Source organism: Neovison vison, chromosome X, assembly GCF_020171115.1.
Source record: "Neovison vison isolate M4711 chromosome X, ASM_NN_V1, whole genome shotgun sequence".
Lineage (NCBI taxonomy): Eukaryota > Metazoa > Chordata > Mammalia > Carnivora > Mustelidae > Neogale > Neogale vison.
In genome coordinates, this window is record NC_058105.1 from 110,618,257 (window position 1) to 110,633,663 (window position 15,407).

A 15,407-nucleotide genomic window follows, 5' to 3' on the forward strand; every position below is an offset into this window, starting at 1 on the left:
AATCCTCATCCCCCCCAAAAGGAAGGAAAGCTATAAGATAGATACCACTACTATTGTGGTTGATACTCCTGTTTAATAAATAAGGAAAATAGGGAATAGTGCAGTTAAGTAACTTTCCTAAGACCACACACTATTGAAGACTGGGGCCAGGATCAGATCCCATGCAGAGTGACAACAAAGGTCACCACCAAACCTTGCAGTGTCCTGATTCATACATATGTCCATATATTCAAAGTACTTCTAATTTATTCATTACTGTCACACAGAACTTGGAAAACCAGTAAGAAATAGCTTCAGCGCCCAGGATCTAGAATGGTTATTTTTATAAAACTCCAACATCCCCAGAGACTGGTTCGTCAAAAAACTAAGATGACCCATTGACACCAACATCTTGAGAATGATGGCCCCTGTAGGGGATTCAGAAAGAAGATGGGACAAGTCAGGCACTCCAAGTCCAAGAAAAAGATCACAACTTGTAGATGTGCAGTACTTAGAGGGGAAGACTCAGGGAAAGCAGATACAGAAAAGTTAGGAATTAGAGCATGGGAAGCAAACAAAGGAAAGAACAGATCATCAGTACGTAATGCTCAGAAAGGATACTTGCTAAGCTACTACAAGAGGCCTACATTTCCTACTCAACCCCCAAGAGCTAATGCTCAATAAGCCTGCCTCAACACTGCTGGGTAGTAATCACATACTTGTGATATATAGGGGCAGGAAGCCAACCCTGTTAGGGAAGAAGTCTTCCTAATGCCAGACTAGACGGGAGTCCTGGAAAACAGATGGGACAAATCAAACACTGTGACACACGTGAAATGGGGGGAAGATGCAAATGCAGGTATCAGAGCCACTCCAGGGAGACTTCCCCTACTTACCAGTTTGACCTTGGGCCAGCCCTGAGCAATACTCCGTATTAGTGGGAGTTCCTCAAGTTTAGGGATGCATATCTGCCTAAGGAACTTGGCCATCTCCTCCTCCACTGCCTTCTCCCTCTCCTTTCCAATCAGAAATCAGTATAGTAAGATCCATAAAGAGGCCTAACGGTTGAGAGGCTGAATTCCCCAGTGAGTCTAGAAGAGCTATGGCAGGATGGAAGAGGACTAGGACACGGAAAAGAGATGTGTTCAATGAGCAAACGGGGTCTATTCAGACCAGCAGATCGCAGTGTCCAATCTGTACAACATTCTAGGACAAACGAGTTCCCAACTGTGGGCCTTGGTTTTCTTACTTAGAACAAAAAAAAGAATCACAATGCCTTTTTCACAGGGTTTTGAGAAATTTAAATAAGACATGAGACAGTGTTTGTCTTATTTCAGGTACTCAGAGATGTCAGCCAACTCCGGCTTCCCCTCCTAGGAGAACTGTTCAAATGTTTATGCCTGTCTTCAGGCCTAATTTACTTCCTTGTATGCCTTACACTTATTTCTACACGCATCTTATCTCCTGCGCTAGTGTGCAAGCTTACCGAAAGTAGACTATACGCCCTACTCATGAGTATCTTTCTTAGCTGGCATTTAGTAAGTGTTTCTTTGGATGGGTAAGTTTAATAACAGAAGAGAGCACTAAAACACAATGGAGCTTATAATAATCAGGCAAGTGAAGACGAGGAATGGAGATGTTCAAGGCAGGCAAGATCTGGACATTTCAACCAGTGGAAAGAAGAGTCAGAAAAGCCCTCACAGTGATGGAGGAACCCATGGATTATGTTCATGGGAACTAGGCAAGATGCTAGAGTGGGACACTAGACTGGGTTTAAGTTTACGACCTGAGAATAATCGAACAAGTAAACATCAAATTACTGGGGGAAATGGGAGGAAATAAGTGAACATAGACATAATTTCCATGTTAATAAAAATAAATACTTCTTAGAAGCAATGACTATAGTTCTGGAGTTAGTGAATTCTTGGTCTGAATCCTTGGTCAGTTATTAGTTGGTTAAGTGTGGGCAAATTACATAATTTCTCATGTATAATATATGCAGAATAATAGTACCTACTTCAGGGGGATAATGAGGGATTCAATAAGACAATTTATGCTAAAACACTTAGCCCAGAGGCGGCAATATAAGTGCCCAACAAATGTCAGCTTTAACAATAGTACTTACCATTATTGCTTTTACTTTACAAATGAAAAATACAGAATCTCTGGGAAGTAATTTTCCCAAGGTCACATAGCTAGTAAGTGTTGGAACCTGGAATTAAGCCCAGCTTGGACAGTGAGCAAAGCCCATACTGTTTCTACCATATTGTGTCAGACTTACAATAGAAGCTTGGGGCTTGGACACATGAACAAAACAAAAGAATAATTCTTAGAGAAGGGCAGAGTTGGCACAGGACTGACCTTGTCAGCGACGTGTCTTCTTCTGAACTGCTCTGTCCTGACATAAGGATTGGTCTCATAGTCAGCGTAAGGAAGGCTTCAACCTGAGGTCTCCTCCAGTCCTGGACCCAACCATGAGGGCTGGAAAGGGGTAAGGACAGGGAGTCAGCCTTGTCACTTCAATCTTCCTTCAGTGTTCCTGATAATTGGGAAATCTATCAGTCAGAACAATATTAACATAAGTGGTGAATATTTATTGTGAAGAGGTGAAATTCTGTAGCGAATAAGAGTATGGTCCTTCTACTAATACAGACATGGTTTCAAGTTCTGGATCTTGAACCCACTTATTAACTCAAACTTTGGGTGAGTTATTTAACATCTTCAGGGTTCAGTTTCCTCACCTGTAAAATGGCAAAATTAAGTAAGGACCACATAAGTTACCTCTGAAAGTTAGATGTAATAGTATACATATTATATTTTCAGTAAATGGTAGCTATTTTGGACACATTACTGGTGTCCATCCATAACTGGTTCCCCTCTCCCCTGACTCATGGAAGGCTGACTTTGTAGCCATCTTGGGATGGGCAGGGCTATAGGAAGAACTCCAGCCAGTCAAATGCAAACCAAAGTAACCTGAGTAACTTAGTGAGAGTAAGAGTGAAAAACACCCTGTCGGGCCTCCCAGCTCTCTCTTTCCCTGCTGTGGCAACCCCAGAAGACCAGCTGAGTCAGCATGATGACAATTTCATGCCTCTTTCCAAGCCTGGGTCTCTTAGTAACCATGTGGCACTGGGTTCCTCCTTGCCCTAATTCAGATACATACTTTCAGTAAGAAATAAACACTGCAATACCACTGAGATTCAGCCCTAGGAGTCCCAAATCTATCCTAATACAGGTATTATCATCATCATCCATTACCATGGTATAGGTCATTACCATTTCCTTGGTATCCTTCATTGTACTTAGCATATTTTATGTTATAAACTTTGCTCTATTTATATTTTACAACCTACTGAGTGTAAATTAAACTAAGTGTAGTTTGGTAAATACTAAGTATTTAAAAATATTTTATCACCTTGAACTCTCAAAATCATGGAACAGTGAAATTCCATGTAATGGACAATTCAAGAGATGAGAGTTAATCAAATACACCTGGTTGTAGCTTTTTTCTGCCCACTCCTCCCTATCCCCCCGTGCCCCCGAATGCTGCACCACAACTGCTCAGAGCTCCCAGCTCTGCTAAGCTAGCACCATCACCCTTTTTTCTCGAGCCACCACCACGATCATCTCCTGGGACCTCATCTGCTAGGATGAGATTTTGTCCACCATCTACAAGATCTGGGAGAAGACACAGGGGCTGTGCCTGGAGGTGGAGGGGAGGATGGTCAGGAGGACAGAGGGCAACACTGATGACTTGCTCATTGGTGGAAACATCTCCACACGAGGCCCCGAGGGTGAAGGTACAGAAAGCCCAGTCACCGCTGGTGGTGATACTGTCCTGAACCATCACTTACGGAAACCAGCTGCACCAAAGAAGCCTACAAGAAGCATGTCAAAGATTACATCAAATCAGTCATAGGCAAACTTGAAGAACAGCAGCCAGAAAGAGTAAAACCTTTCATGACAGGGGCTGCAGAACACATCAAGCACATCCTTGCTAACTGCAAAAACTACCAGTTCTTTCCTGATGAAAACATGGACCGAGAGGGCATGGCTACTCTGAGGATAGCAGGACCCCACACAGGATTTTCTGTAAGGATGGTGTGGAAGTGGAAAAATGTTAATGAATTTGGCTCTGACATTGGATGTATCACCTGTTGTCATCGCTGACTCCTGCTCTTCATCCATATGACACCAGGACTTAGACGAATAAAACTGATGTCATCTTGAGCTCTTCATTTATTTTGACCTTGATTTATCTGGCATGGAGGCATTGTTTTTAAGAAAAAAAAAAAAAAAAACCATGTCCCAGAGGTTGTCTAAAATAAGAATTCATTTAAGTTCAAAAACACACACAAATACACCAGGCCTCCCAGCTCTTGTAAAATAATCTCTAAGAAGGCTACAAAATGTACATATGGCAAAAACTCAAATTCTCAAATGGAATAAATTTACTTGAAATATTGATTTTACAGAGGTTTAAAAGTCTATTCCTAAGATACAGAATACCCTTACTTCATTTTTAAAGCAGCTATGGAAAGCTTATAATGAGTAATGAATTGTGTTTGGTGTTGAATTATATAGTGATAATTACAGTAAAGGCACAAGCAAGTAAGCAAACTTTACACCATTCTTGTAAGACAGTAAAGTCTGAAACCACGGGGTAAGAAGAAAAAATGCAAATAAGATTATGTTAGATTTTTAATTTCATCTAATATTGTCATATGTTAGCATGAAATTACCTATTGTGGTATATTATCTGCACCAAAGAACACCATGTGCTTCAGGAAATAACTCCCAAATCTCAGTAACTTACCCAGTCAATGTTTATTTCTCATTCATGTAAAGTCCAGTGTAGACGTTCCTGGTCAGAAGACTCTCCTTCAAGTGGTGACTCAGGAATCCAGTTTCTAATCATCTAGTGGCTGTGTGTCTGGATGGCTGATTAAGAAAAAGAGAATGCAGAAGGATAAGGAAAAATGAAGAGTACAGCCCTAGAAGTGTAGCCCAATATAAAGTCCAGAGTGAGTCGAATGGCTCCACCCATATGCAAGGATATTTAAATAACAGTATGTATTAATATATAATGAATATATGCAGAAATGAGATTTTTACATTATTATTAAATATAGTATTTAAACTGTGAAAAATGAGATTAAGAGTACCCTCAAAATATAGAATAAGTGATAACATTCTAAAAAGTATGAGAAAATGTTAAGTGGGTTGCACAGTAAGTCCAGAATTTTCAATAGCCATAAAAAAGGACTTTCGAAAATACATCATAGAAATAACTGAGAGAAAATACACTGCTTAGGAATTTCTCCAGACTGAAAATATTCATAATATTCTAGATTGAAATGGCCAAAAACTACAGTGCAAAGCAAAATTAAGAAAACCATTCCTGGGCACATAATGAGTGTAATTTCAGACCAAGGATAGAGGGAAAAGCCAAATTACTTGTATTTAAAAAATTGGCAGTAGGCTTCTAGTCAAAAACATTATAAATAAAAAGTCTGTGAAGATAGCTGAAGATTGGAAGAGATAAAAGAAACAATTCTGAATATACAATTGTACCTCTCATTAAAGAATGAGAGAAATAAAAATATTTTCATGCATACCAGAACTCAAACATACTACCACTCATGAACACGTTCTGAAAGAGCTAGTAAAAGATGTGTTCCAACAGTAACAACAAAAAACTTGAACAAATAACAGGATGCAAGAAGCAATGGTAAACAGAGCAAAACAAAATTCAGGAAACTCATTGTGAAATTTAAGTATTTATCAAGCTTATAAAAATCTGTAACTAAAATACCGAGTAGGGATGCCTGGGTGGCTCAGTGGGTTAAGCGGCTGCCTTCGGCTCAGGTCATGGTCTCAGGGTCCTGGGATCAAGCCCTGCATCAGGCTCCCTGCTTAGCAGAGAGCCTGCTTCTCTTTCTCCCTCTGCCTGCCACTCTGCTTACTTGTGCTCTCTCTCTAGCTCTCTGTCAAATAAATAAATAAAATCTTAAATAAAATACTGAGTAGCAGCAGCATTAGATTTTGAAAAGCCAAGAGGAAAGGATAGACAGTAATAAAACCATGTTGACTGTCTTTTTGCTGGAGAGTTATAATTAGACATTTATTAGAAAATTATAAGAATTTAGAGGCACCTGTGTGGCACAGTTGGCTGAGGGACTGCCTTTAGCTCAGGTCATGCTCTTGGAGTCCAGAGATCAAGTACCAAGTCGGGCTTCCTGCTTGGCAGGGAATCTGCTTCTCCTCTGACCCTCTTTCCTCTCTCTGCTCTCTCTCTCTCACTCTCAAATAAATAATTTTTTTTAAAAAAGAAAATTGTCAGAATTTAAATATTAGAAAAATTTGGCAGTCCCTCAGCTGGATATTCTTGGATTCCTGAAATAGTCTTCAGTTTCCTTCTGGAATCAAATCATTAAGTTTGATCCTTTCAAATCTTCCTTTAAGACTAGTTGGGCAGGAGGAGATTAGTACTCCGTATTGGGCCAATCATTCCTCCCTACTAAGACTTTCCTGTCTGTTCTACCTAATGCCACATTAATCACAAGGTTTTCCAGTCTGACTGATGGGAAGAGGCACCACACCCAGCACTGAGCGTATATCCAGCACTTTCACCTCTAATCCTTCTAGGTTTTCCTTTTGCTATCTTGGGTACTTTCCTCACATGCATGTGCTGTTCAGTGCTCAGCTTGTTACTTTACTGGGATCCTTTGCAGATCTTTGGAGTTCTTGCTCAAAGAAGTTCTTGCCTCTCTGATGCTCACCTCAGTCTCCTAAGACCCTCAAATTACCAAGTCCACTGGATTCTGCCTGAGTCTTCAGCCCCAAAATGGTACCAAGGCCTGGAAACCCTCCGAAGAGAGTAAGCTAAGCCCGTCACATGGCTCTCATCACTTGTCTCTTATTCTTCTGTTGCCTGACCTCCACAACCAGAGTTTTATTTTTTCCTCTTGTTACAAGTATTTCAAGCACAAGCATAAATTAAGTCCCTGTTATTTCTTCTTAAGTCTTTTATATTCAGTTTTACAAGAGTAAAAGAGAAGAAAAAGGAGAGTATCTATTTTCACATGTATCTGCGTGGTTGTGTGTGTATGACACATTTTTATTGTTTATACATATATATTACATATTATATATATATATTTAAAGAAAAATGTATTTAAAATATATAATTATATAATCTATTACTTATAAATTATATAATTATATATATTTATATTATTAAAATATAAAATAAAAATATTAAATAGATATTTAAAGAAAAAATATATATTTCAAGATCTATTTATTTATCTTAGAGAGAGAGAGAGAGAGAGAGACAAGAGCATGTGGCAGGGGGTTGGCAGAGGAAAAGAGAAAATTTCAAGCAGACTCTGTGCCGAGTGTAGAGCTCCACATGGGGCACCATTTCACAACCCTGAAATCATGACCTGAGCCAAAACCAAGAGTCAGACACTCAACCGACTGAGCCACCCCGGTGCCCTGAGATGTGCATTTACTTATTTATTGTAAGATTTTTATTTATTTATTTGAGAGAGACCCAGAGAGAGAGCACAAGCAGGGGGAGCAGCAGAGGGAAAGGGAGAAGCAGACCCCCTGCTAAGAGGCTCCATCTCAGGACCCTGGAAAAGTGACCTGATCCAAAGGCAGATGCTATACCAACTGAGCCATCCAGGCACCCCAAGATGTGCATTTAAAATCTGATACGCATAGGTGGCTTTTTTTTTTTTTTTTCTAGAGGCTGTTATACCTTTTCCAATGTAACCACTGAAGCTGCTTAAATCGGCTGCTAATGTTTCCATCATGGCTGCTACAATCACCTCTCTTTGGGGACCAACTTTAACGTCCTTTTCTCTCTCTGAACTTGATGGCTGTTTTAAGCTGCTCCCAAGAGGAGGAACCTGGCTGTAGCTTAGAGTCTGGACCCAGTGTCCCTGGGAGGTACTACAGGAGGAGCACATGGGGCCCCTAAGCATCACATAATAAAGCAGGGACTGTCATTCCCCAAAGACCCTGAACAACTTTCCCACACTGGTGAGGAAGCTTTCTCTTCTTGTCTTTGCTCAGGACTTTCCTACATTCCTAGAATTCTAGCATCATTATCAATTAGTCCACAGACTGCACTGTCAGATTAAACATCTTGCTCCCCCCACTTCACCTAACCCGGATATATAGAATTTATATATTTTAAATGCCTTGGTTCTTTGTATGTCAATGGGTACTTCCTGTGAGATATTTTCTTGATGAATAACATAAGATAAGTTTTTCCCATGTGAAAGGGAGATTCTAACTGTTGAAAATTTAGAATTTTAGAATTTACAATTCTAAATTTAGAAATTTAGAATTTACAATACATGGAGACAGAATTTTATTGCTCTCCTAAATTAATGGAACATATTTAAAATTTCCCATGTGAAATGTATCAATTCACCTTTAATAATGTAATTGGAAATTTTATCTTCTTCTGTTTGCCCCTTCCTTCTCCGTTTTGATTCCTTTTTATTCTTCAGTGCTTTAACTTTCTTGGGCATCTGAAAAAGATTTACTTCCCTTGTATCATCCTGCCCCCTTTAGTCCTTCTTTATTTCTTTACTTCTTTACTCACGCCTGGAGTGCTGTGAAGGTCCTTGCTATCTCTACAGAGAATTACTTGGTAACAACAGAGAAGTTTGTTTTATTTAGCTTACCTTCTCCTAATCCATTAATAATTGCCCAGTAGGCCCATAAAACTGAAAGGTGAGAGACTGAATAGCACATTCTTACTTGTTTTATCCATGGAGAAACAAATCTACTTGTAAGAGTTAATCCTAGAATCTGATAAGAAATTGGTCCAAATGTCATTGGCTTCTCACAGAGAAGTCGATTCTTTCAATTCGGGAAGATAAGGCACTGACTATCATGAGAAAAATCTTTTTCACTTTCGGATTGTTAAAAGTAGTATCAAGAAATATCAATTCAAAGCACACTCAATAACAGGTTCTGCAGATCAAAGAGGAAGAGTTATTCATCCCAGATTCATGTTATATAAACTTTTAGACTATGAGAGAGAGAGAGTGTGTGTGTGTGTGTTGGGTATAACAGGGGAAATATAATGATTAGAACAAGATTCTTTGTTTTTTTGGTGGATACATCGATCAATGAATGGATAGCAATGGAAGAGAGCATAAATTACCTTCATACAAAGGCAGTACAAAGAAAAGTTTGAATAGATTTACATTAAGCCTGATGTGCAGCAAATTTGGTTTTTACCACAATCTTTACTATGGATTAAAGCCGTAAACTCACTTTGGTGAGGCTAGTGTAAGGGAGATAAGTGGCCAGAGACCAGGCCTGACAGTGATTCTATTAACAATGATGGGTAAAAAGTGTAGATTCTGGAAATAATTAAAGACAGAAGCCTTTAAGACCTGGCTAGGAGTCAAAATAAGTGTGAAATGAGGGAAATGAGAAATCAAAGAAGGGCCTAAAATAAAAAGTTGGAGTCCTATAAAAGAAGGAACAAGCAATAATGAGGAGACTTGAAGAAAATATATTAAGTTCAATTCCTCACGGAATCTTCCTGAGACCCAGAAAAGAGAACAAATCCTTTCAGGAAGATATTTGAGAGAGATATCCATTTAACTTAATTGGTCTGAAAGAAATTCTACCTAGAGCCAAGAAAGATTAACTGAAAAATATTTACATCATTTTATTTTTATATGCTTATCTTGCTTTTATTATGGTTTTTTAAAAATTGAGGTATAATGGACATGTAAATTGTATTAGTCTCAGGTGTACAGTTTCAATGATTCAATATTTATACGTACTGAGAAATGATCACTAAAGCAAGTATGGAAAATTTTTTTCTTGTGATGAGAAATTTTAAGATCTACTCTCTGGGCAACTTTTAAATATTCAATATAGTATTATTAACTACAGTCACCATGCTGTACATTACACTTAATGACTTAGTTTGACAACTAAAAGTTTGCCGCAACATTTTAAAGCATCCAAGTCAAAAGTCAGAGGTGGAAAATTCATATTTTTTGTCTTTTAAAATTTTATTTGTTAATTGTTTTTTAATTAATTAACTAATTAATTAAAATAAATATATTATGTATTTTTATCCCCAGGGGTACAGGTCTGTGAATCACCAGGTTTACACACTTCACAGCACTCACCATAGCACATACCTTCCCCAATGTCCATAACCCCATCCCCCTCTTCCAACCCCCCTCCCTCCAGCAACCCTCAGTTTGTTTTGTGAGATTAAGAGTCACTTATGGTCTGTCTCCCTCCCAATCCCATCTTGTTTCATTTATTCTTCTCTTACCCCCTTAATCCCCCCATGTTGCATCTCCACTTCCTCATATCAGGGAGATCATATGATAGTTGTCTTTCTCTGATTGACTTATTTCACTAAGCATGATGCCCTCTAGTTCCACATTTTTTTTTTTAACAAGAACTTCCTAATGGTGTGAAGAGAGCCAATGTGTTCAGAAGAAAATCTAAAAGGGAAGTGGCTCATGAAGTAAGGAACTTCCTTCCCTTCATAGATGTAGTGTTACATAAGTAGCTGTGTGAATATGGGTTTAGATTGGGGCTATGTAAAATGAGCTGCTGCTATATCCTTTCTACTCCAAAGATGGCACTGCTAACACACAATCTCTAGGCACACAAACTTACCACTGTTCATTCCACCAGAACTCCTAGCAATACTAGTGGTAGGCTTCCTTCTGAGCTGTTGTTCAAATGGTAAGGAAAGGCATGACCCAGTCCATCTCTACTCTCTTCTACACAATCCCCCCAAGGAGCATGGTACACTATTCTAAAGGGAATACCCAAATGCAGTCAGAAGCTCTGAGAGAGCTGGATTATGATTTACAGGGCTTTAAACATATCCTTGGAATCATGAGAAACTCTTAACACGAAAGTTAGTGAAACAGAGAAAGAGATCAAATTAAAGCCTTTAGAATTGGAATGGCTAAGGCTTTTATTCATGATCAATGAGGTGGTTTAGTTCTAAGATTCCATTTTAGTCCTAATAGTTTACTCTCTCAAGAACAGAAGAAGATAATCTCCCCAAAACAGCAATGAAAGATGGTAAAAGAAAATATAATCCCCAGGTTTGTATGATCGTGTATGTTTATGTATGTGTAACTTAGAAAGTAGACCTGAGACACCGAACTTTCTTGAAGATTACAATCTTAATCACATTAAATTTGGGCTAAAGGTTCATTTCCATTTATATTTAAATTACTCGACTGAAGTTCTTATAAGAAGGATTGTGTAGTCAAAAGGAATTCCTGCTGTTTATATTAAAATGCTTATTATGCTTTTCTACAATTTTTCCAGGGGCATTTTTTTGTTTCTCGGTAAAATGTCTACAAGAAGGTGACAAACTATCACCATTGTGCTAATATTTGTTTCACAACTGTGAAGAAAGTATAATGAGAGCAGGAAAGCAAAATAAACAGAATAAAGATTGCATGAAACTCCTCTATGTGTTGCCACCATAAATGAAATACATATTCTGTGACTCCATAACTACCATGACTGAAAAGGTAATGGATATAGAAAGCGGAATGGGAGAAGATATTCTTTTTTTTTTTTTAAGACCAGAGCGCACATGCAAGAGAGAGCACAAGAGAGGAGGGACAGAGGACATGGGGCTTGATTTCATGACCCTGAGATCATGATGTGAGCTGAAACCAAGAGTTGCACCCAGAGGCACCCATACACACAGGCTTTAAAAACCTATTGTATATACTCCAAAATAAATAACTTAGCTAATATAAAATCATTCACTTTTCCAATAGAAAATTGAGAGAAATTCCTTATCAATATTATCTTTCTTATTGTTATTATGCATATGCATCATCATACATTGAAAATTTTGAAAGAACGCATTTCCCACTGAGAAGGAGCACTGGAGGAGATTATGCTGAGTGAAGTAAGTCAAGCAGAGAAAGTCAATTATCATATGGCTTCACTTACTTGTGGAGCATAAGGAGTAACATGGAGGACATTAGGAGAAGGAAAGGAAAAGTGAATTGGGGGAAATCGGAGGGGGAGATGAAGCATGAGAGACTGGACTCTGAGAAACAAATTGAGGGTTTTGGAAGGCAGGAGGTGGGAGGTTGATTCAGCCTGGTGGTGGGTATTAAGGAGGGAACGTATGGCATGGAGCACTGGGTGTGGTGCACAAACAATGAATCTTGGAAAACTGAAAAAATAAAATTAAATTTAAAAAAACAAGAGAAAAGAAAAAATTTTTTAAAAAAGAAAAATAAACTAGCATTAACACCTTCATTTTTAATGAACTATTGGCAGAATTATCATCAGAGAAGCCCAATAATACTGGTAATTATAAAAAGCAGTGCTCACTCTTGAGACACACAGACCAACATGCCACTGTACATTCCACTAAACCTCCTAGCAACAGTAGTGGTAGGTCTCGCAGCAAGATGGTGGCTGGCTCAGGTCACCTCTTTGTTAGCTTACCTCCTCTTCTACCACAGTTCACATACACTATGTCCTATGCTATGCCTCCATCTTTAGAGATGTTCCCTAGGCTTCCTTCCTTGCCTAGGTGGAGTTCTCCCTACAAGTTTGAAAAAATACCTACTTTAATTCACCAAGTAATTATTCCCCACATCTTATCCTCAGTTCTCTCACTTCCCAGTTGCATTCTTCCATTCAGAAGCAGCCTGAACAGCAGTTGTGGTCTTCCATCAGATAATTTCAGGAGGTTGAATACTGTTCATAGAGACAGTAATAGCTAAAGTTGATTAGTGATTTCTATCTGCCAAACACTTTGCTGTTTTACGCATTTTATTAACTGTACTTTACAAAGAAACTGAAAATGAAAAGACTGAGTATTTTATTTTAAATCACACAAATATGGAGCTGGAATCCAAACCCCTTGTGTGTCCCACTCAAGAGACCAAATACTTAATTACCATTATACTGCTTGGTGTCCACATGCGACTAAAGATGTACTGGTTATAAGTCAAGTTCTGATGGCCTGAGGCTCAACAGAACATACTGAGGATGACTCGGAAAATTCTAGAATTACAGTATAGCCTCGGACCTAACTGGTCACCAGACATTTGAAGTAAGGGGCCTCAAAACAAGCTTCATTAAGATAGTACGTATGAGAAGTAAAAATTCAGGGAAGAACCTGTGTCTGGTTAGCATGAGTGACATTTAAGGAGCCTTAACAGACAGCATGCGGCTCATTGGGCATATGATGATGGCACTTAGCTCTGGTCTCAACTGTGAGTTTAATATATGTCTGTGTGAAGTCAGGCAGTGAAATATTCTTAGGCCACTCTAGACATACAGATCACTGATATCCCCACTCATGTTTCAGTATTTAGACTATCTGTTATTGACATAGTTAAAGTTCCCTACTTGCCTAACTTTAAACTCGCTGAAATGTTTATAATATGCTGGCTAATGTCTGAAAAATGCAAAAGATTCAGTTTTGTGTATTACTATAAAATCCTTTCTTATTTTACTTAGAAAAATACATTCTTCGTAGGAGCACTAGTCAAAGAGAATTTGATATGCTTCAGGACATTTTGGAAGATGTTGGCATATGGAAGAAATATCTCAATAAATTGTTTCCCACCTTCTGCAACTGCACTTGAATAAATGGAGCGGTTCTTAGTCATTAATCTTGCCATCATCACAGATACCAGGGTAGCAACCACGTGTGACTAGTCTAAGTAGATTCATTTATGCACCTATAGAATGCTTTTACTCAAAGCACAAATATGTCACAATACAGATAAATTTTGAATTTTATACAGTAGAATTACAGTATGTGAGATAATTTTCTTACAACTAGGCAATCCCGAAAGCTCTGAAAACCTTCCTACTCCACACTTCTCATAGAATATAAATGGAACATAGAGGTCTGTGAGAAAAGTCAACTCTATTTTTCTTCAGGTTCACCATCCTATGTTTGTTAAAAGTCCATTGCCAGGACCAGAAGTTTGTTGCTAATCAAGTCACTTTCCAGGTGTTCTAAAGAGGGACTTTGTTTATAGTTTCTTTCTTTTTTTTTCTTTTTAAAGTTTATTTATTTAAGTAATCTCTACACTCAGTGTGGGGCTTGAACTCACGACTGCAAAATCAAGATTTGCATGCTCCCTTGACTGAGCCAAGCCAGGCACCTCTATTCATAGTTTCTATACTGCTAAAACTTAATCACTTAATCTCCTACCAAGTCCTGAGAAGGCAGAAAATAAATAATGATTTACTGAACAACAAGGGGAAAGTTAATGAAAAGGTTAGGGAGGGGAAAGAAAAAGAACAGGACCCCACAGAGAAAAAACAGAGTTGCATTTCTTACATTTAGTCCTGATATATCATGAAAACTAATGATATAACTCCCATGAGCCGCATGCAAATCAGAGCATTAATCTCCAGCAAAATGGTTTATGTTATAGGAACCCACAAACAGATTTCCTTCAACTGCGGTAAATCAAACATGGTGGGTAGTTTCCGTTTGACTGATGAGTACACATGTCACTGGCAGGAGGGCAGTGACATATGGAAGAGCAATAAATATTCTTTCTGACACTTCAGCAGCCCTTGCTCAATGACACTAAAGGAAGACAGAAGACTTCAGGAGAAAATGCAAGCCTGTCTCTATGAGCTGTCATGCCACTGCCCAGGCAGCAAGTCCAAGGTGATTTGGTGTTCTGTGGTGTAGCTTGCGCATTTAGTCTTAAACAAATGAATAGCCTGAAAGCGAAGATTCAATAGTTCTCTCAGAACAGTGTTTTCGTTTTCCTTCCAATTATGGCATTCTCCCAGTAACTAAGACTTCCTTTAATGACAGGGATTTGGAGAATCTTTACATTCTAGGACCCAGTGCCCAACCAAATTTTGTTAAAGCGTTTGTTCTTTGTCCTCCTCGACAATACACATTAGGGGGTTTCTGTCTACATAATTTCCCATTTCTAGTGGGAAGAAAATCAGGGACAAATGTGTCAGAAGGCATTATGTTTTGGAGGTATTTAGCTGTGAACACCTTGTACTAATTTTTTAATGATCTCTGTTATTTCCCTACACCTCCCTGAATGTTATGATTTGGGTACCCACCAAACATAGTTATCAAGACCTACTATGTTTCCCTCTAAGAGGCAAAATACAGTAAGTATTAAAATGTAAACACAGTGGTTTCCAACTTGACTTAGGTGGCTTCTAAATCTTTTTTGAATACCAAAAAAAAATACTTTTTTGACAGTATTTTTTGAATACTGTCATGCACCAGAGGACACCCCAAATCTCAAGTGTTGAGTAGAACAGCACATAGTTCAAAATGGACCTTTCCCAACTCTGGTGGCAGGGTCTGAGGATAGTGGAGTAATAAAAACTCATAGAGTTCAACCACATTCTCAGGCCAGGCCAGGAAA

General features: G+C 38.5%; 1 pseudogene; it reads left to right on the top strand.

The window, feature by feature from the left end:
- Positions 1 to 3,685: 3,685 nt before the first annotated feature.
- Positions 3,686 to 4,103, top strand: LOC122897284 (annotated as a pseudogene).
- Positions 4,104 to 15,407: the final 11,304 nt, after the last annotated feature.